Source organism: Ambystoma mexicanum, chromosome 4q (assembly GCF_040938575.1).
Source record: "Ambystoma mexicanum isolate Mex_15411 chromosome 4q, UKY_AmexF1_1, whole genome shotgun sequence".
Taxonomy (NCBI): Eukaryota; Metazoa; Chordata; class Amphibia; order Caudata; family Ambystomatidae; genus Ambystoma; species Ambystoma mexicanum.
Window position 1 is genome coordinate 91156642 of NC_090928.1, and position 22122 is coordinate 91178763.

Below are 22122 nucleotides of genomic sequence, written 5' to 3' on the forward strand. Positions count from 1 at the left end.
AGCCCCCGTGCATACATTAGTGTCGGGAGTATAACAGGCTTCAGGCTCGGACTGGCCTATAGGGCAATAGGCCGAGGGCCGAACCAAAAACACAAAATGCTGGTGAGGGGCGGTTTTTCTGGTGGAAGTGGGCCACTTTTTTGGCCACTGTGGGCCAGTTTGTTGAGTTACTTCACTATGCATCCAGTGTTGCTGAATAAATATTTATTTAAATGCGCAATTAGCATCACATTTTATCAAACTACCCCTCCTTGGGTACTATTCAAACAGTGTTACAAAAGGAATGAATAGCCATTTGCAATGGTGGGACACTTTTTCATTGGTGCCCGTGACAATTTTATGGACCATTCCTACCCCGACAGGCTTCCAGCAACCGGGTGGTCGTTGGGGGCGCATTTCACTGAGACAGGGCTGTTGAAATGCCCCCCCCACCCCTCCCAAAAAAAGAAAAGCATTTCCATCTTCGTTTGGGAGATGGAAATGCTTGTGCGATGGGCGAGGCTTAACATGTAGCTGTCACAAGAACAATCGTGACAGGGCCAGAAATGACTCTGCCATGATTTGCGCCTCCACCTGTGTCTGTTTGAAAGGGTGCAGGGGGGACTCCTGTTCTTGTTTCAGCGTATTTAAAAGCCCACCCCGTTTATGAATTTGGGATAGTGTACTGAGCTTATGTATTTACTGCACGGGAGTGGCCCATGCCATAAACACAATCCAAGTAGAGACGTGGAACCGAATTGGCTGTAGGCAAAAACTAAAACTATGGAGAAAAAGAGACCGAGGCAAAAGTGCCTTCGGTGTGGGCCGCACACCCTTGATTCCCACTAAGGGTTAATCGATTTCTTTTGTGATCGTTATTCAGTTAATAAAATCCAACTTCAATCGTAATTCACAGATATGTATATTTTTTAATTTTTCAATTGCTGTGTTTATAAAGCTCATATAAAATTGTGCTTAATTGGTTAAACTTCACCAAAAAAGCTAATTATCTCAGTTGAGGCAAAACAGAAAACCCATCTGGCTAATGCATTTCGGATTGTATCCTTCGTCAGAGCCAGGTTAGTACTACACACATAATAATGCATTATAGGTGGATTTAGAAGGTTTACAATGTTTAAATTGTAATTATCTGTGCAAATATTGTATTTTCACTGTCTACAATCATGTATGCTTACTTGTTTGTTTTTTCCCCTTTCTCCAATCTCACTTTTTTGTTAAATATTTGTTTGTCCTTGTGGGCGCCCTGTTTGTTTATTATGATTGTTTTGTTTATTATGATTGTTTTGGTTATTAATTCTTGAATATCTGGTTGTTACACATGATGTACGGAACAATTATTAATTTAAACATTGTAAACCTTCTAAATCCACCTATAATGCATTATTATCTGTGTAGTACTAACCTGGCTCTGACGAAGGATACAATCCGAAATGCATTAGCCAGATGGGTTTTCTGTTTTGCCTCAACTGAGATAATTAGCTTTTTTGGTGAAGTTTAACCAATTAAGCACAATTTTTTATGAGCTTTATAAACACAGCAATTGAAAAATTAAAAAATATACATATCTGTGAATTACGATTGAAGTTGTATTTTATTAACTGAATAACGATCACAAAAGAAATCGATTAACCCTTAGTGGGAATCAAGGGTGTGCGGCCCACACCGAAGGCACTTTTGCCTCGGTCTCTTTTTCTCCATGTTCATTTTCTGTGCCCAACACGGTGGCACATGATAGTGGGCTGCACCCCATTAACATATTTATTTACAAAATAACATTCCATTGGAAACGAAATACACTATCAAGAAAGTAAGCTGTGCACTCTCGCCCCTCTCTCTTAAAAACTAAAACTATGCCATACAAACTGAGAGAATAGTGTCCGACCGGGGCCCTCCAACAGAAAGACACGGGAAGCGCAATCATCCACTGATATGCTCATATCCTGCCGGCTTCCACTGAGCCTGTTAGATACGAGAGAGTTGAAGGCTCCAGGATAGAGAAAAAAGACTCTAAGAGCCGCACAAAAGCATAGCAATTAACACTTTAGAAAATCTGCTAACATCTTAACAGCAGGCTATAGAAATGGAACACACCAATAATCAATAAAGCTAAACCTGAAGAACCTGGGGTGCACAAGCATGCAACTTTGTGAGTGAGGAAAGAATACATATTAATACATGGTGTCATAGTACATATAACCATCTAGCACAAATTGCACAGATAGACACACTTGTACTGGAAAAGGGTTTTAGAAACACTTTGTAAATAATTTGTGCCACATGGTTATATGTAGTATGAAACCATGTATTAATATGGAGAAATAGTATGAATGGTATGAGTGTATGTGAGCGATGGAGGAATTTAAATTTAATTTAACATATGTCTGAGAAAAACCTAGTTTGCTTTTGTACCGCATAATGTACGATGAAATAAAATGATTGTGAGAAAATAGAGTAGTGTGTTGCCATCCCCGATCTAACGGTCCATTTTGTTGTATATGTCTTTGTTTTCTGGCCATACTGCTGATGCCGAAGTCTGGCTCCCAACAGGACAAATACTGCAGGCTTCACCCGCAAGGGTGTAAGCCCCTGGGAGGAAAGGGCGTGTTCTGTCCAATCTGCAAGGCCCCTTGGACGTTAAAGAGAATCACAAATGTATAGTGGGCCAAAGAAAAGGGGGACACCACGCAAAGTGTGAGGGAAATGCCAGGGAAGTGGAGTTTGTTGGTTCTAACATGGATGGAGCACTCACCCAACTCACCCAACTGACTGCTGACATCATCTGGGACCCGGGGGGGGGGCCAATGGGGAGCCAGTTTTAGAGATCCTCACCACCCACAGCCTTCAAGGGGAGCTTTTCCCACGACCACCTGGAACTACCCAAGGGCCTCTTTCAAACTCCCTGCCTGATAGCACCCAGCCCATCTTATCCCTAGATGATTATGTGCCCAATGTTAATTTGCTAATCCCTAGAGGGGGTCTTGATCGCATGGCAATCGCTGATCTTCTTAACACCCTGGGCAATGGCTGCGAGAAGATGATTCTGGGCATTGCAAAACGCACTGGAGATTGTGATCCCTCAGCCTCATCTTTGGTGCCGGCTTCACCTCATTCCTCTCTTGGTCCGCTACCAATGCCCGGACCCAGTACTACCTGTTTGGTCTCAGACCCATGTATGGCACCGGCTGCTGAGGAAGCTCTTCTTCCATCTCCTTCCATCCCACCTGGCAGTGGATCCAATGGACCTGGGCTTGGATGGATCTTGTAAGGGAAAACAGTCCAGTCCTCCCTGCAGTACGTGGAGCGAGCCCATGTCAGCTGTACTCTCAGGGGCTAGCTCCTTCCTTCGTTTAAGCCGACTTTGGACATCCAAGCCCCCTAGCCAAGGAAATGAATGCCTGCCAGCCTCATCACCCTTTCGTCTCGTGCCCCGATAGTTTCAACTACGAAGAGACAACTAGAAGTGGACCAGCCCCCAATTCCAAACGCACCAAGGGAGCCCATTAAGACCCTCACCCTGGGGGTTGAACCCCCACACTGGTGAACCTTGCCCCGAGGGTCCCGGGAAACAAGTGCACAGTTGGGTCTGTAACCAATGCACCAAACCCCTGCACTGGGAGGCCTCTCTGGAGGCACTACGCCCAGGAGGGGCTTAAAGGTTCCACAGTGTTCCTCCACGGGGTCCCAAGATTGCCTATTGATAGAACAGAACCAAGGGACCCCCTTCTGAACAAATACCTTTACTGCTTGCACTCTGCAGGGGACTATGTTTTTGTGTCTAAGGTCTCTATGTGGAAGTGCACTAGATTGACCAAGGAAATGTATACTGATTTTGATTCTGTTAAACTGGTCTTTAGGGATGACCAAATAGCAAGGGATGTTCTGGAAAAATGTAATTGCTATGGGTGGACTCGAAGAAGTGGTCTGTGAATCCTATTTCTACAAAGAAATCCTGGTATTTCATGGGATATGCCAAACATGGTGCTTTCATTAGGCACCCTTTTAGCATGGCCACTGCCTCACTTTGTTCCTTTTCCCATTTCCAGGGTACACCCTGCTTCAGTAATCTTGACAAAGGTTATGTAATCTCTGCATAATTTTCAATACATTTTCTGTTGCAGCTTGTCATTCCTAACAAGCTTTTTAAAGTGTTCAAGTTAGTGGGATCTTTTATTTTCTGAATCGCTTCCACTTTTATCTTTTGTGGGTTTAACCCATGCTCTGTCACTTCATGACCTAGGAAATTTCCCCTTTTTCTGCCCCACTGTGCTTTCTGTAAAGATACGTTTACCCCAGCAGCATGTCTAATCTCATTGAAACAGCTTTTCACATATTCATTTTTGATGAGCACATCATCCACATAGACTATTGTCCCTCTTTCAGCTGCATCTGGGAGTGCCTTGCTCAGGAATATCCGAAGCTCACTCCCACTATTGACATACCCAAAAGGGTTCTGGGACCATGCATATTGTGATTTGTGAAATGAAAATGCAAATACATTTTGAATCTCTTCAGCTAGTGGCACACACCAGTATCCAGCTGTAAGGTCTAATCTGTTAAACACCTTTGACCCATGAACTTGTGCAAGACCCAGAAAATTAAATGTAAGGGGCCACCTTGAAGCAGGTACCTTTTTGTTTAATTCTCATAGCTCTGTAGGCAAGTGCCATTGGCCATTGGCTTTTAGCAGACCTAATATATAAGTATTTGATGTACTATGAATAGGCCTAATGATTCCTCTATATTCTAAATTTTTGATTTTTTCAGCTAGTGATTCCAAACATGCTAGAGGTAACCTATGTTGTCACACAAATACTGGCTCTATACCATGTCCTTCTGGTACTGTGGCCACATGTAAATCGGTCAGCCCGCAGTCATAGGCATCTTTGGCAAAAACCTGTTTGAACTCCATAAATATTTTCCTCGATTGGTCTTTTTCTTCTTCATTTGTGCAAACGTCTGCCGCTCGAATCTGACCCTCTACCATTTTTAAAAACTCAGGAAAGTCCTCCAAAGCAGGACCTCTGTACTTTCCTCAAATCGCGTGGCAGTGTCTCTCTGGAGAGTCGTTATACTCAAATATTTTGGGATATTGACCTCCATTTCAATATGCTGTTTCTCTCTTTTAGATTCACTTAATTTGAATAGAATACAATCATCCTGATGGCAGCATACGATTTCACCTGGCTCATAAGGGCACACAGACTGAACAATAAAGATTCCTTTATGCTTCGACTCCAATGACTCTGATAATTCACCCTGTGCAGTCACATAGCTTTCGGGAGGTTCCTGATTACTGGGTTACTGAAATCAGCAGTGTATTAAGATTTCTGTATTGCCATTGCAAATGCTGAATTCTCTTCCAAATGAATGTCTTGACACCCTTCATTGTCGACCAGGATTTTAATGGGGCTATGCCCAATCTCTATCAGTGGTGTATATTCGCCTTCTAACCCTTGCTGCTTTATGGCTTCATTTAGGCATACAAATGCATCAAAATCTTTTATCTGCTGTACCTGCCTGTATTGTAATGCTACTGTAAATTGTCTGGTAAATGCGGGAATAGCAACATCCTTTTTCACCTGAAGCTCAATTGCATACGGTGTCATTTGGGCACAGTGGTAAGCTTGTCTTTTGTCTTCAAATTCAGGTGCGGCTCCACCCAACATGGACCAAACCTTTTGATTTAGAAAGTCTAATACCATACACATCCTGTGCATGATGTCATTTCCCAAATAATGTTTTGTGTCCCGCACACTATCCACACATTGTGATGAATGCTCTTAAAGCTTTAACATGCATCTTCCTACAATTCTTTGTTACAACTCCGGATCATATAGGCCAAATATGTGTTGATTCTTTATTTTAAACTTTAGGATCTCCTCTTTGTCAAGTATTTGCCAGAGTACCATTTCATTAATGAAACTCCTATCAAGTTCAAGCACCAAAGTGGTTTCAATAATTTCAGGATGCCAATTCACATGGATAGGGATCTATGGCTTCCCTGTACCCATCTGTATGTCTGAGATTGTTGAAATGTGTTTTTATTGATTTACCTCTGGAGTAATATTTGGTTTGCATTTTTCTTCATTTAGATAAAAACACAAGTTTTCATCTATTTCTGTTTGCCAGTTTTTCTTGGGAACCAAATACATCTCCATAGACTGCTTTTCTTTTTTTCCTCGCATTTCATCCTGACACATGAAAATGACAGTGATACTAGGCGCACAACCATTCTGAAGATATACTTCCACTGCACTTTCTGATTTAGCAACTGTGTAGCATTCTTGTACACTGTTTCTTTGGGTCATTATTTTCTTAGGTCTTAATGGTTTTTTAGCTAAGTTCCACAATACTCCATTTACCCCATCAATGAGGGGTGATAACCTCTTCAGGCAATTCGTTCCTATTAGAAAGGGTATTTCAATTATGGGTCTCACCAACATTTTCTGTCTCATCCAATGCTTCCCTATCTTTATGTCAACCTCAGTGACACCTTCGATAGGTATTTCTTCCCCATTGAAATTATGCACAGGATCCTCATTTCGTCTCACCTTTACATGATTTTGTGGGAATCTCCCTTCATTGATACTTCTCACCAATTCTTTTGATATCATGGTTGCTTGGGCACCTGTGGCAGTCATTGCAAATGCATTAAATTTGTCTTCAATAGTGATAGGTGCATAGTACTTATCTTCAACCTCTTCCAGGACACATCAATTTTTAAAATGTTTGCTAATTTCAGGACTTACTTGTATTATCCCCTGTTTACTCTTTGCTAGTGTCAAGGGTTTTGACTCATGTTGAATCAATAGACTGGGTAGATGTGGGGATGAGCTGTCGCCGCCCATTATTCTATCCCAGAACAAACTAAATCAATAGACTGGGTGGATGTGGGGATGAGCTATCGCCGCCCACATTCACGCCAGAATAGGAGAACTGCGCAGTTGGCACAAGACCACTCCAAAGATACAACCTTCTTGTGGGGGGTTCCACATCACCACTCTACTGTAAGGATGCCATCAAAACAATGTTAAGCAAGGGTCCTATACTATCAAGCAAAAGACCACTCTATTGAAATGCAGTAATTCAAGACAACTCAAAAATGGATGCAGTACCGACAAATTCCCCCAGGTGGCGCTAGCGGTCTAAACTCCGACAGGGAAACTGTATTTGGGAGTTGCAAGAGGTGCAGGGACTTCAAAGCTTGTTGGTTAATTGAAAATCTAGCCACCTGCTGTTCCCAGAGGCCAAGAGGCTGGGAAACCTTAACACCTCAGAGATTCCCACACTAGGAGGCAGGATATCACATGACCCTGTTGATTGATTGAGGAGAGACTTCCAGGCAGCCTGCTGGAGCCCACACAAAAGGCTATTTCTGTTGAATGGGGTATGTTCATTTTGAGTGTTTCCTGTCAACAGCCCTCTGCCAGCAAGGAGAGACATGTGATCACTGACCCACCCAGACTCCTGGAGGCGGACCCAAACACTTGGGGAGTTGAATTGCAATAAATATATATTTTATAGAAACAGTGATAATTTATTGTAACCAAATGACAGGAATGTACAACTTTGAGAGTCTTAGTTTGAAAAATGCCCTCACGATTTGAGTCCAAACTCCAATTTGTACCATGTTCTGGGGCAAAACCCCGCTAATTATGAGCATTGTAGACAATGTGTTTAAGCTACAGACATGGAAAGTCACTGGGATATATGTGGAAGGGAAATGTACCTTTGTATAATTTTTGATGAAAAACCAATGTTGCAAAACCCACTAAAATCGAAAATAAGTTGCCATTTTTGAATGCAAGCTCCTAGAAACGCCAGAGTCGGGACAGGGACTATCTTTAGTAATATATGATGTGTGTATGTGATGTCAAACAACTGTGTACCTGGGAAATAAGTATTTGGATCAGGAATAGATTTGTGTGCACATTACCAGGGGAGTGTCATTTCTGCAGGTCATAAAAATGACATCACTCTGACACACTATCCCTTCCCAAATCAGGGACCAAAGAATCTATTGACCTATCAAATCAAGAGAGGGGCAGGCTCAGTTATGCCACGCACACACCCACTTCCAAAACACATAAAAAGAGACTGCTGGGACAAGTAGAGACATTCAATTCCAATTTCTGCGGGACGCTCTGCCGGGAGACTCCAGACTTCACATCCATCAATCTCCAAAGACCAGAACTTTACTTCAGAACTTAAAGCAAGGGCCTAAACCCACAAACTGAGAACTCTTCTCAGCAGGCCTCAGCATCCTTAAAATCATTTGCAAACTATTCCACAGCCGGGTGAGCTGTTTGAATTCTTTGCCAAGAACAATTGCCAGAGACCAGACCAGAGATCCAGAGAGACCCAGACCGCAGTGAGCAGAACCGGTGCCTGATTGACCCGCCGAGCAGAGAGAACCGAAGTCCAGTCCAGTTGACCAGATCCGTGACGAGGCCCATTCATTTCAAAATTAGGAGAAATCGTGTCATCTGTCATTTTTAAAGCTGCAAGCTGTCACCTGTCATTTTGAGTTTTACTTTAAATCCGAAAATCTACCTTTATTAAATCATCCACTTCTTACATAAGCTATTTGTGAGAGGTGAGTGGACTCATCAGGACCAAACGGTCTGGTTGCAGGCAATCGCGCAACAGGTCACTGAAACAGGGTCAGATACATGGAGAGATCAGGGTCCATTACATGTGGCCCTGAGTGAATTATATATGGCTTCTAAGGCCAAAGATGAACACAATAAGATTGCCAGGATAGCAGCATATTTGTATCTATATATGGGAGCCATGCAGGACAAATGTGCTGAAGGCCAAGATCTGGCAAATAGGCAACAGATGGCGTTAGAAAAGGCCCAATCTGACCTGGTCTCTTCTGAGCAGAGGCTGCAGAGGAGCCAGGAGTCAGAAAATGATAGTAGGCAGTATATCATTAAAATAAAAGAGGACATGGATATACTACAACAGGAAAAGACAGACCAGGATACCAGAATTCTGGCTTTGCAGAAGGAGCACCAAGACAGTTTGGACTCTTTACTGCAGAGCCAGAAAAAGCTAGAGCAACAGATCAATTTCAACAGGGCATGCACAGAGCAGGTAGCCACCCTGCAAATCCAACTAGACAGAGAGAAAGAGGAAAGCAATACATTGATTTTGAAAGACCTGAATACCCAGGCAGAGTTTGATGAAGAACGCCAGAAAGCTGGTGCCTTTCAAAGGCAGAGGGACGACCTGGCGTCACAAATGCAGGCTCTTGGTCAGGAAAGGGATATCTTAGGCCAGGAAGTCTGCCATTTAATAAGAAAAATTGAAGAAAATCACTTGGCCCTCCTGGGGCTGGGTGACCTCCAAAAAGAGCATCAGGGCTTGCTAGATCACACCAGGAGGGTGGAGGAGGCTCTGGCAAGAAAGGAGCAGGCCAGTAGGGATGGGACTCAGGAGCAGAGACTCTGCCCAGTACTCCAGGACCAATCAGGAGGCACAGAGAGAGAATGAGGCTCTCTACCAGCACAATGACAGGCTCCAGCAACAGGTAGCGATGCAGGAGAGACTGATAGAGTCTAGTAAGGCCTTAACTGAGGAACTGAAAGCGCAGGCTCTTGCATTGCAACAGGGAACAGGGGCGGATAGAGATGAGGTTCGCTGGGAAAGAGAAACTCCTGAGCATAACCTCAGGAGCCCTAGTACCAGAGGCCTTCATCTCTCCCAGTCTCTGGACTCTGCCACCCCATGTCCCCTCGCGCACATGAGCCCAGGGCCACGGGGATGGCAGATTACTATCCAGCTAGAAGCATGGAGCTCATAGGCCAGTACCTCCCAGGAATGGATGGGCGGGCATCCGGGTATGGGCACCCAAGCACAGTGCAATTTAGTGGGGAACCCCAGGAGAGTAGGCCCATTAAGGGCATCCTGAAAACCTCTGCCCAGTTAGGTCAGTGGGGGGGGCTACCCATCAAATCCTGGCAGCAAGGAGGGATCTGAAGACTCCTCTGAGCATTACAGGACACAGGAGACCAGGTCCCCACATTCTGCCAGCCATTCCCAGGCTCGCAGAATCCGGGAAAACTTGGAAGATCAGACGGGCACCTCTGGGAGCAGTGCTTCTGAGTCAGAGGATGAATGGACCAGGGTTACCCGGACCAAAAAGGCCAATAAGGCAAAAAGGGCCTTGCTTAAGGACCCATTGAAACAAATAAAGGCAATAAGGAGTGTCATCACGCCTTATCATAAGAACGCCAAGTATTCTGTTTGGGAACACTTGGAGCTCTATGAGCAAATGATGGAGACTTTCCATTTGAAGGACAGCAGTAGCTGCATCCAATACGTCAAATGGACCTTCTCTCCAGAATACTCCAGTTTCTTTGCAGGGCTGGAGGATCAAAACCATTCAAGGTGGTCCAAATACAGGGCGGCCATCTTGAAACCTTTTTCTGTGCACAGAAATCCTCAAGAGGCTCGCAAGGCAGCCTACAATTTGCAATGTGGGGAGGATCAGGCCCCACAAGAGTTTGTGCAAGAATTAAAGCGTGCTTTTGCGCAGACCACCAGAAAGGTGCGCACGGATAGCAGAGAATTTATCAATACGTTTTTCCATGCCTTACCCAAATACATAATGACCCAGCTCGTGAGAGATTTTCATGAGAAAAGATCTTTAGACTGGGTCATTGAACAGGCTACCCGGATCTATGAGGTGCAGAAGCCCACAGAAAATAAAAGTAATGCGCAGAAAAACCCCAAAACCAACAGCACCCCTGCTGTTGCCAAGGTGGCAGAGGTAAAGGTCACCCCCGTTTTGGATTTGGAGATGGGGGGGGGCCTAAAAACCTACCTGCACCTAATAATGTCAAACCCAGAAGGCCCTCGGGCCAGTCACAGACAGGGAGTCGAGGAGGAAGTCCCACAAATGGGGGCCCTCGCTCCCCTGATTATGTAAGTCCCCGCTACAAGGGAAACCGACCCATCCTGGGTTATGTGTGGACTCCTCCAGCCCAAGGGGGGGGGATCCAGCCAAGCACCTAACCCAGGGAACTTCCCTCCCAACTTCCCACAGGAGGGCAGAAATTCTCCAAATCCTGGGCAGAACTTTTTCCCCAGGTATCTGCCCAATTTCCAGCCCCAAAATCATCCATCCTTCTTTCCCCAATTCCAGACCACCTAATCCGGGAGAGGGGAGGCCAAGGGTGGAGGGGTACCCAAATCTTCCCAATCCGGGGTATTACCAGAGAAGGGATAGCTACCCTTCCCTGGATCAGCCCAGGGGAGAAAATAGAGCCCGGTATCAGCCTGAGCGGGTTTCACAACTTGAGCGACAGGTCCAAAATATGGCACGGATCTGGGTCACATACTGAGGGATCAACAGAACCCTCAGATGAGCATGCCACCGCAGAATGCCCCAAACTCTGTACCTGGTGCTCCAGAACAATGACGGGGGCAGCACCCCGATAACCCACTCGTTCCCAGGGAGGAGGCACAAGGGGAAGGGGGGTGTAAAGCCTTGGAGGAAGCTTCCTTCCCGACTTGTAAACAGCCCCTGGAAAACCAGGAACCGGAAACAAAATAAATCTCCTGCCCCTGAAAGCCTGCCTCCCAAGGAGCAGAGGGGGGGGTAGGAGAAACAAAGTACCCAAACAGGCCCAGTTTGTGGAGGAGGTACAGATCTTCCAATTTGAGGGAGAGGGATCCTCAGAGGATCCTGGGAAAAGGATCTTCTCCTTTCGAGATGGGGGAACTCCTCCCAAGGAAAAATGGGTCCCAAGGGATTCCAATCCAGACTGGGGAGATATGGAGACTGAGCTACCTCCGCCCATCATCTCATATCAGAACCCACAATACCGAAATCCCCTGGTTCAAACCCATCCTGGTGACTGCCTCCAAAAAGGGCGGGGTGGCCCAGAACCGGAACTAGGGGAACCCACAATGGCTCTGATCTCCAGTTGCCAACTTTTTCTTTCAGATTCCCCAGGCTCTTCACAGAATTCTGCCCAAATCTCTTCGCTAGCAATGTCCAAAACCAGAAAGTTAGCCCACCAGTTGTCCAAAAATGTGCATTATCTGTGCACCCTTGAGGAGAAGTTGGGAAGATATTATGCCCCGGTACAAGTACAGGGACAGGGTACAATTTCGGCACTGGTGGACACTGGATCCCAAGCTACCCTTATGTCCAAAAGGGCCTTTGATGAACTAAATGCAGGAAGGGGGGAGAATTACCATATCCCTCTCACCTCTCTTCCTGGACAACTGCAGAACTTTGACGGGAAGGAAATTCCTGTCGAGGGGACTGCAGATTTGGACATTAAAATTGGGCGACACAAGGTGAAACACCCGGTCATAGTAGTGACTCCAGAGGGCACCCCTTGTTTACTAGGGAACGACATCCTGAGAAGGTTGTCACCCTAATAGATTGTGTAAACAAGGTCCTCTGGACCCAGACTAGCCGACCAATAAAATTAAAACAGAGTGTCAACCATGTTAGTTTAAACGGCACCTGCCACATGGTTGAACAAAAATCTGACCAAGTAGAATTTCACTTCCAGAACAACCAAATTCCAGACGTGACAGTAGTAGCAGTAGGACAACAGACTGGTGATGGGGGGTCCTCTCTATTTCTGAAAATCAACCTTCCTTCCAGTTTAAGGTGGTACTCCACACTGGAAGGAAACACTCTGAAATTCTTTAACAATCCACAATCAGACACTCCCACTCCTATAGTCCAGAAAGATGTGAAATCAGCTCAGAGCCTGGCTGATATTCAGCAAATTGGAGAGCAGTTGTTCATCCCAGTTCAGTTAAATGATGGGAAGGTCTCTGTTCTCGCTCGAGTGTGTGTGAACAACGGTAAGAGCTTCATTAGCGAAGCCATGTTCCGCCAACTCCCAAAAGATCCAGCCATTCCCACATTCAAACTGATAGACAAATGGGAAATGGACCTGGAAGCACCTAATTCCAAACATCTCCTGCCAAGCAGGTGTATGCTCAAAATCTCCATTGGCAACAAGAGCATAGTCCATAATTGTTGGGTCGTGCAAGACGTCACTGCCGCCTTTTACTTAGGCAGTGACATTCTCAATCGCTTTGCCATTAGTTTGGACCTAATAAACTTCAAAGCTTGGTCCCGATTAGCAGATAATCCCATGGGCTTTAATGATTCAGAAAAAGCATTTAGGTCAGCTCAATTGCTACCTTATGCAGTTGAAATTCAGATTAAAGAGGAAGTCACCATCCCAGAAAGAACCCGACAATTCTCCCTGGAAGTGAAAGTTAAAAGAGGACAAAAATTGAAAAACCCTGATGCTTATATTTATCTAAATGCTTCTCTCCAACAGCAAGGGTTAGAGGTAAACCCAACACCATTAGTCAATATAGAACATGACACCATTCCAATAGAGGTGGATAACAGCGACTTAAAGAGTATTACTCTAGCCGCAGGCACCATTATTGGAATGGCGGTTGATGACCGACATTTCTCCATTGATTTAGGAAATGAACTGTTAGGACCGATCCCCAAGGACTGTTTTGACAGTGACAGTGAGGACAATACAACACCAGACAGGATTTTCCCCCGGCATGGGGGGAACTTCCTAGTGTACACTTCTTGCCCTTATGGTAAGGAAGATGTGACTTGTGACTTCAGGAGGGATGAGGTGATTTTCCAGGTCCAAGAGGGCTGCCTTTCCCACCTGAAGCTTCCAGTCCAAATCAGCACTCTGACCAGGGACTTCTCCACCCAGCTGGAGGAGGCCGCTGAGATAGCCAAACCAGAAGTCTTTCCAGGCTTCAGGCAGATGGTGGAAGAGAGAGTCAACCTAGCTGATGCCTGTGTGACTCTGGAACAGAAGCAAAAGTAGAAACAAGTTTTCTTGGATTTCTAAGATCTCTTTGCGGTAGACTCATGTGGTCGCACCGACATCCACACCACAACAATTCCCACGGACCGTGGAATGACTCCAGTGTTTGTGAAGCAATAGCGTTTGCCTCTCGCATCCATGGAGTCCATTACTGAAATAATTAAGAACCTTGAGTCCCGGGGAATAATCCGTCCAGTACACAGCACTTTCAATAATCCGGTGCTGGGAATATTGAAGCTAAACAGCCAGTGGAGACTCTGCGCAGACCTTAAGGAGCTCAACAAACGGGTCTATACTTCCCGATGGCCCCTGCCCTACATTGACCAAGGGCTGGCCCAGATCCAGGGGTCACAGGTATTCACTGCAATAGACCTGACCAATGGATACTGGACTGTGCCTGTCAGTAGGGAGGACCAATACAAACTGGCTTTTACTTTTGGGGGCCAGCAGTACACATGGACCCGGACTCCCTTCGGATACCTCAACTCCGGCAATGAATTCAACATTTTCCTACATAAGGCCATGCCGGACCTGGGTGCGAGGGGTAACCTGGCTTATGTAGATGATGTCCTCATCAAAAGTTCATCTGTGGAGGAACACATAGCGGAGATCCATTATGTTCTGACACAGTTGAGGGCCGCCGGAGCAAAACTTTCCTTTCAGAAAGCACAGTGGTGTAGAACCTGTGTTAATTTCTTAGGGCATGAGATTACTCCTCAGGGTCTCTGTCCCCAGGAAAAGAAAGTGGAAAAACTTCAGAAACTGAAGGATCCCACAACTCTGCAGGAACTAAGGAGCCTCCTTGGACTGACTAATTACAGCAGAAAGTTCATTGAGGGCTACGCAGAAATCACCGGACCCCTGATTCATCTCTTGAAGGGGGGGTGTGACGGTGTCTTTAAATGTGGTAAACTCACGTATACAGTAATACCTATTGAACGTATAACCAGGAAGTCCTGTTTTAGTTGATCCGTGTATGGACTTTCCTCTAATGGCCTGGCTGTCATGTTTTTGTTACCTAGGAGACGGGGTCTCGAGTGGAAGAAGGAGAGAAGGACGGTTATGCCTGGGGATATTGAAGAGGAGGTTTTCTTAAAAGAAGCAGCTGTTGGCTTCGGCCTGAAATTTAGAAATATTGATACAAAGTTGCGCCGTTGCGCAGTTTGACGAGTTTTTTTTTTGTTTGTTGTGAGTTTCAACACAGCGATCGTAGTCGCTGACTTGGCCGAGAGAAGCACCGCCCTGAACCAACGAAAACCGCCGTGTCCGGAAGGGAACAGCTGATCGCGGACGTAGCTGAAACGGGAAGCAGTAGACGCCGTTGTCCTGGAGAAGCCGATCTGAACCAACTACGAGTCATGTCCAGAAGGGAACGGCGGATCGCATATGTCCTTGCAGAAGGAAGCAGTAGGCGCCGTTGCGACGGTGAACAAGTAAGATCAGAAAATCGTATGGGAGATCTTGCTACTAGTGACAGACCTCTAAAGAGGGATAGCATTATAGACTTCAGGGAACCGCCAATAAGGAAGCATCTTTATTTAATGGTCATCACTATGGAACCGAATGCCTGATAAGGACTACGATATGACGCTGTGTAGATAAACAGCGACCTGCAGAATTTCTTTGAGAACATAACTAGAAGAAGCTGAAGTGGGTGAGAGGTTGAATCCAACATCACTATGAATAGGAGCTAAGTAAGAAGGGAGTCTCAAAGGTATGTTTACCACTTCCTATGAACCGAAATACCTCGTGAAGAGAAGCTGCAGAGACTTTGCGACAATGTGATAGGAACCGGGACTACCAATATTAGCCTCTGAAATTATATATATATATTATCAGAAGTGTTAGAGGATAAGTTTGGGCAAAGTGAGAAAAACAAACGTAGAAGGTTACTCTGAGGAAAAGAGAATAGTAAAAACTAACATGAGGAAGTCAAGGGATAAGTCACTGAACAGAGAAGAGAAAAGAGACAAGTTTTCAAAACTGTATGGTGAAAGGAGGGAAGTAACATCAACCCAGAAAGGAAAGAGTCAACGTAGATTAAAGAGACAGACAACTTACCTTGAGCCGGAAGAGAAGTCCATATTGCTACAAAGCTGGCCAGATCCAACAGTGAAGACGTATCCTTTTCTTTTAAACTGCCTCTGAAAGAGAAGAGGAAAACATTGTTAATAAAGTTATTTGGGTTCTCGTTGAATTCCATACAAACTATTTGTTGTCTCAGACCTTTATTTATACAATATTGAAGACAGGCCATCACAGTTGGTCAAGAGGGAATGGGGTCCAGAACAATCCGAGGCAGTAAAACAACTCAAAAGAAGCCTCTCACGAGCGCCTTGCCTAGCTTACCCTGTCAGAAACAAGGAGTTCTTCCTGGAGACAGGGTTCTCTAATACGTGCTTGACGGCAGTATTATACCAAAAGCGTGACAAGGTCAATAAAGTAATCTCCTATGCGAGCAAAACTTTATCCTTTGTGGAGGAAAAATTCAACGATTGTGAGAAGGCACTCCTGGCAACGGTGTGGGCATTGAAGAATTACCGCCCGTTTATCCAGGGGGAACACATCATAGTGGAGACTCCACACCAGCCTCTGCAATATCTCCAAAGTGACAGAATCCGGGCTGGAAATGTGAGTAATTCCCGAATTACTTCCTGGATTCTGTCAATGCAAGGCTTTCCTGTGGAGGTCAGATATGGCCAAAACAAGAAGAGTCCCCTCGCGCAAGGTCTGGCTGACTTGCATGATTGTGCCAGAGAAAACTGTCTCAAGGATGAAAGTCTAAAAATCAAGGACAACATGGAGGCATACCTTAATTCCCCACACAAAGTCTTTGAAGAAGACAAGTGTGAGGGAATTCCCACTGTCTATGTGGATGGATGCTCGTACCATGTTGACGACAACGGGGAGAAAGAACTGGTGGCCGGCGTAGGGAAGGCATGGGTGAATGAGTCACCAGAACCCTCCGCTGGATATAAAATTGGTCCCCGAAGTAGTCAGGTGGCAGAATTGATGGCTGTGCATCAGGCCATCCTCACTGCTGTCCAACATCAACTCCACGAATTGGTCATAATCACAGATTCGGATTATGTACGGAACGGGTTCGTGGAGCACTTGGTTAATTGGAAAACCAGAGGCATGTTATGTGCTAATAACAAACCCTTGAAACATGGGAAGTTAATCCAAAACATTGATGATCTGGTCACATCGAATGGGATGACCATCTACTGGAAAAAGATCAAGGGTCATTCCAAAGTAGAGGGACCAGACAAAACTGGAAATGAGTTAGCTGATCAGCTGGCCAAAACCGGGGCCATCCAAGGGGATCTAATAGAAATAGAGTCCCTATTGGGGGAAATCCAGGTCACTGCTATCACTAGGTCCCAGACAAATGCTCACAATGATCTTTCAACTGCACAATGGAGTAAGGAGACCCCTGATGCTGATTTAATTACAGCTCAGAAGGGGGATCCAATTATTGGTAAGTTTTACCAACACCTTGAGGACCCTGAGAACTTTCCCCTGACGGATACCGATTACATTGGGAAAGAGGACCTAAGAGTGTTGATGAAATGTCCAAAAATGTTCCGAATCCAAGACGGTTTGATGGTAAGGAAATCCAAAGCTGGCCATGATCAGTGGGTGGTCTCTACCTCATTCCGAAGCCTGATGTTAAGTCACGCCCATGATGCGGCCACCGCCGGTCACAGGGGGTTTCACACAACACTGGAAAACTTAAGAGAGGTTGCATACTGGCCACACATGGGGCAGGACCTCGACCAATACTTGAAGGGGTGTCTTGTGTGTGCACAATTTCAGCCATCATCCCTCACACACCGTGCGCCTCTCCAAAAGAGGGGGATGACACTGCCATGGTCAGATTTGCAAATCGACTTTGTAGGCCCTGTGATTCGCTCTTCTAGAGGAAACAAGTACATGTTGACCGTTACATGCTTGTTTACCAAGTGGGTGGAATGTCTCCCAGCCCCAAACTGCAAGGCAGAAACAGCAGCTGCCCTGATGATTAACCACATCTTTTCCCGTTTTGGTCTACCTCAAAGGATTGAGTCGGACAGAGGTAGCCACTTCACCAGTGAAGTAATGACAAAGATGTGGGAGATACTGGGGGTTAAAAGGAAGCTACACATTGCTTACAGGCCAGCTTCTTCTGGAGCAGTAGAGAGATATAACCGAACCATTGTGAGCATCTTAAAAAGGTTTGTGGCAGATTCTGGGCCAAGTTGGGATATCCGATTACCTCTGATCCTAATGGCCATCAGATCTACCCCTTCATCTGCAACTAAAATGTCACCATTTGAGTTGATGACTGGACGCAAGATGGTGCTTCCCCGGCATTTGCTCTACAGGGCCCAAGAGCAGACACTGATAAATGCCTCCACAACTCATCAGTATGTGGAGAATTTAAGGAAACACCTTCAACATGCTTTTGCCTATGCACAGCGGAATCTAGAAAGATCAGCCGAGAGCGTGAAGACCCACTATGATTTGAAAACTACGTGAAAGGAATATAAGGTGGGTTATCGGGTCTATCTATACAATTTCCAAAGGAACCAGGCCAAACAGCGAAAATTCTTGCCTACATGGAAGGGACCGTTTGAAATTATAGACAAGATCTCTCCTGTTGCCTATAAGATCTGCATCCCCAAAGGCAGTTTGGCAGAGGGGGAAGATAAGTGGGTCCATATAAATCAGCTAAAGTGTTGCCATCCCAGGCACACTCTGCAACAACTGGAGGAGTCCTCTGCAATACCAGAGGGGACCGCTCCAGAGTAATTCAATTCCAACCCTAAAATATCCCACATATAGTCTCTAAAATATTATGATTTTGAAAAAAAAAATGTCTTATAATTGTATCTTGTTTTTTGTTAAAATAAGAACGCAAATGTTTTGACTATAAAATGTATATGCCACCCCACTATATCAATGGTGGGGAAGAAATGTCTACGAATAGGTATTGCCGCTTTCCTTTGTCGTTCTAGGAGAAAGAAAACCTGGAGACTGGCCAAGGAGGATGATCCGGGGACCGGGAGCAGAGACCGTGGGGCCCGGGGTACAGCCCAATATTCCCATCAGGACCAGCGAGGAGAACCGATCGATCCTACTGGGTGGAGGAAAAGATGTTGAACTGTGCCATCCACAGAATTGGAAGAAGATAATGGGGACATACCAGCGCAAGGGCTCAAAACCTCCTTTGCACCCGACTTCCCCTCGACTTGAATCAAAGCGCAGTCGGGCGGGGGGATTTGTCAAGGGTTTTGACCCATGTTGAAACAATAGACTGGGTAGATGTGGGGATGAGCTGTCGCCGCCCATTATTCTATCCCAGAACAGACTAAATCAATAGACTGGGTGGATGTGGGGATGAGCTATGGCCGCCCACATTCACGCCAGAATAGGAGAACTGCGCAGTTGGCACGAGACCACTCCAAAGATACAACCTTCTTGTGGGGGGTTCCACATCACCACTCTACTGTAAGGATGCCATCAAAACAATGTTAAGCAAGGGTCCTATACTATCAAGCAAAATACCACTCTATTGAAATGCAGTAATTCAAGACAACTCAAAAATGGATGCAGTACCGACAAATTCCCCAAGGTGGCACTAGCGGTCTAAACTCTGACAGGGAAACTGTATTTAGGAGTTGCAAGAGGGGCAGGGACTTCAAAGCTTGTTGGTTAATTGAAAATCTAGCCACCTGCTGTTCCCAGAGGCCAAGAGGCTGGGAAACCTTAACACCTCAGAGATTCCCACACTAGGAGGCAGGATATCACATGACCCTGTTGATTGATTGAGGAGAGACTTCCAGGCAGTCTGCTGGAGCCCACACAAATGGCTATTTCTGTTGAATGGGGTATGTTAATTTTGAGTGTTTCCTGTCAACAGCCCTCTGCCAGCAAGGAGAGACATGTGATCACTGACCCACCCAGACTCCTGGAGGCGGACCCAAACACTTGGGGAGTTGAATTGCAACAAATATATATTTTATAGAAACAGTCATAATTTATTGTAACCAAATGACAGGAATGTACAACTTTGAGAGTCTTAGTTTGAAAAATGCCCTCATGATTTGAGTCCAAACTCCAATTTGTACCATGTTCTGGGGCAAAACCCCGCTAATTATGATTATTGTAGACAATGTGTTTAAGCTAGAGACATGGAAAGTCACTGGGATATATGTGGAAGGGAAATGTACCTTTGTATAATTTTTGATGAAAAACCAATGTTGCAAAACCCACTAAAATCGAAAATAAGTTGCCATTTTTGAATGCAAGCTCCTAGAAACGCCAGAGTCGGGACAGGGACTATCTTTAGTAATATATGATGTGTGTATGTGATGTCAAACAACTGTGTACCTGGGAAATATGTATTTGGATCAGGAATAGATTTGTGTGCACATTGACCAGGGGAGTGTCATTTCTGCAGGTCATAAAAATGACATCACTCTGACACACTATCCCTTCCCAAATCAGGGACCAAAGAATCTATTGACCTATCAAATCAAGAGAGGGGCAGGCTCAGTTATGCCACGCACACACCCACTTTCAAAACACATAAAAAGAGACTGCTGGGACAGGTAGAGACATTCAATTCCATTTTCTGCGGGACGCTCTGCTGGGAGACTCAGACTTCACATCCATCAATCTCCAAAGACCAGAACTTTACTTCAGAACTTAAAGCAAGGGCCTAAACCCACAAACTGAGAACTCTTCTCAGCAGGCCTCAGCATCCTTAAAATCATTTGCAAACTATTCCACAGCCGGGTGAGCTGTTTGAATTCTTTGCCAAGAGTAATTGCCAGAGACCAGACCAGAGATCCAGAGAGACCCAGACCGCTGTGAGCAGAACCGGTGCCTGATTGACCCGCCGAGCAGAGAGAACCGAAGTCCAGTCCAGTTGACCAGATCCGTGACGAGGCCAATTCATTTCAAAATTAAGAGTGAGTATCCGCCAGAACTTTGCAGAACCCAATCTCTTAGTTAAAATAATCTAATTCAAGCTTTTTAAACCTAATTAGAACAGTCTCCTAGAAATCGTGTCATCTGTCATTTTTTAAGTTGCCAACTGTCACCTGTCAATTCTGCAGCTGCAAGCTGTCACCTGTCATTTTGAGTTTTACTTTAAATCCGAAAATCTACCTTTATTAAATCATCCGTATCTCCGGAACCGTTTGTGCTAGGAACGAGATTAACTTTCATCTGAAAGCTTAGAATCTAGGCTTTCCAACGAACCTAGAACCGACTTCCTACTCCCTATACTTTTTCCGTAACCGCGAGACATGCACTCGCGAAATTTACCGCGATTTGCGATTTGGCCCGATTTCTTCATCTGTAGAAATCAGCAGCTTTTTGCTTCTCTTTGCTAAAATTCGTTTGCAATCTTCTAATCATTCATAGAGTATTGTTAAAGTGAGCCTGAACTAATATAAAGTAGCCATCACCTACCCTGAACCTCTAGAGGGAATTAAAAGCAATTTTAGCACCTTTTCACTTCCTTGCAAACCACATTAAAGTAATGTGCCTGTGTTTAAAACTCATCCCTGTTTTCCCTAAGCTTGCTGGGAGAACTGGAACTGTGTATTGCATTATAAAGTGTGATTTGTTAGGATTCTTGAAGACTGTGTGCTCTCCTTCCATTTCTTACATTGCATAGGGGGGGAGTGAATTGTCAAGGAAAAGTGATTACATTGTCTTTTGTTGAAGCCATATCAAATTATTTTCTGTACTGCATTTCATTCATCATTGCGTTTCCTTGAACCATATAAAGCATTCTTTCCCACCTTATTCTTCTGTTCCTATTCATAAGTTACCTCTTGCTGATTACTGCTCATATTCACAAGTGTAATATCCATTATCAATTTATTTATAGAAGTGTGATATATATATATATATTGTTTACATTTTCAAATAAACCTTTTAATTTGCAAAACAAACCTACTTCTTGGCTCAGTGGGGTCAGGGGGATTATAAGAGGGGGGTGTTATACAAGGGTTGTCATCCAGAGTACTGAACTGGACATAAAAATACATCAATAAGGGTTTTCCTCAGCATCCCAGAGTAGGCATTGACTTGGCTGTAGTGTTGATTGAATATCGCTTACAAAAGGCAAATGGTCTCGGGAGGATAGCTCAGGTGCAACGTACTCACCTTGGAAACAAGGCGACAAGGAGCAACACAGGTTCGATCCCCGGGTCCATGTTTAGAAACCTCTGGGTATTAAGCTCGTTATAAATAAGATGTTACTTGTTTATGAGTT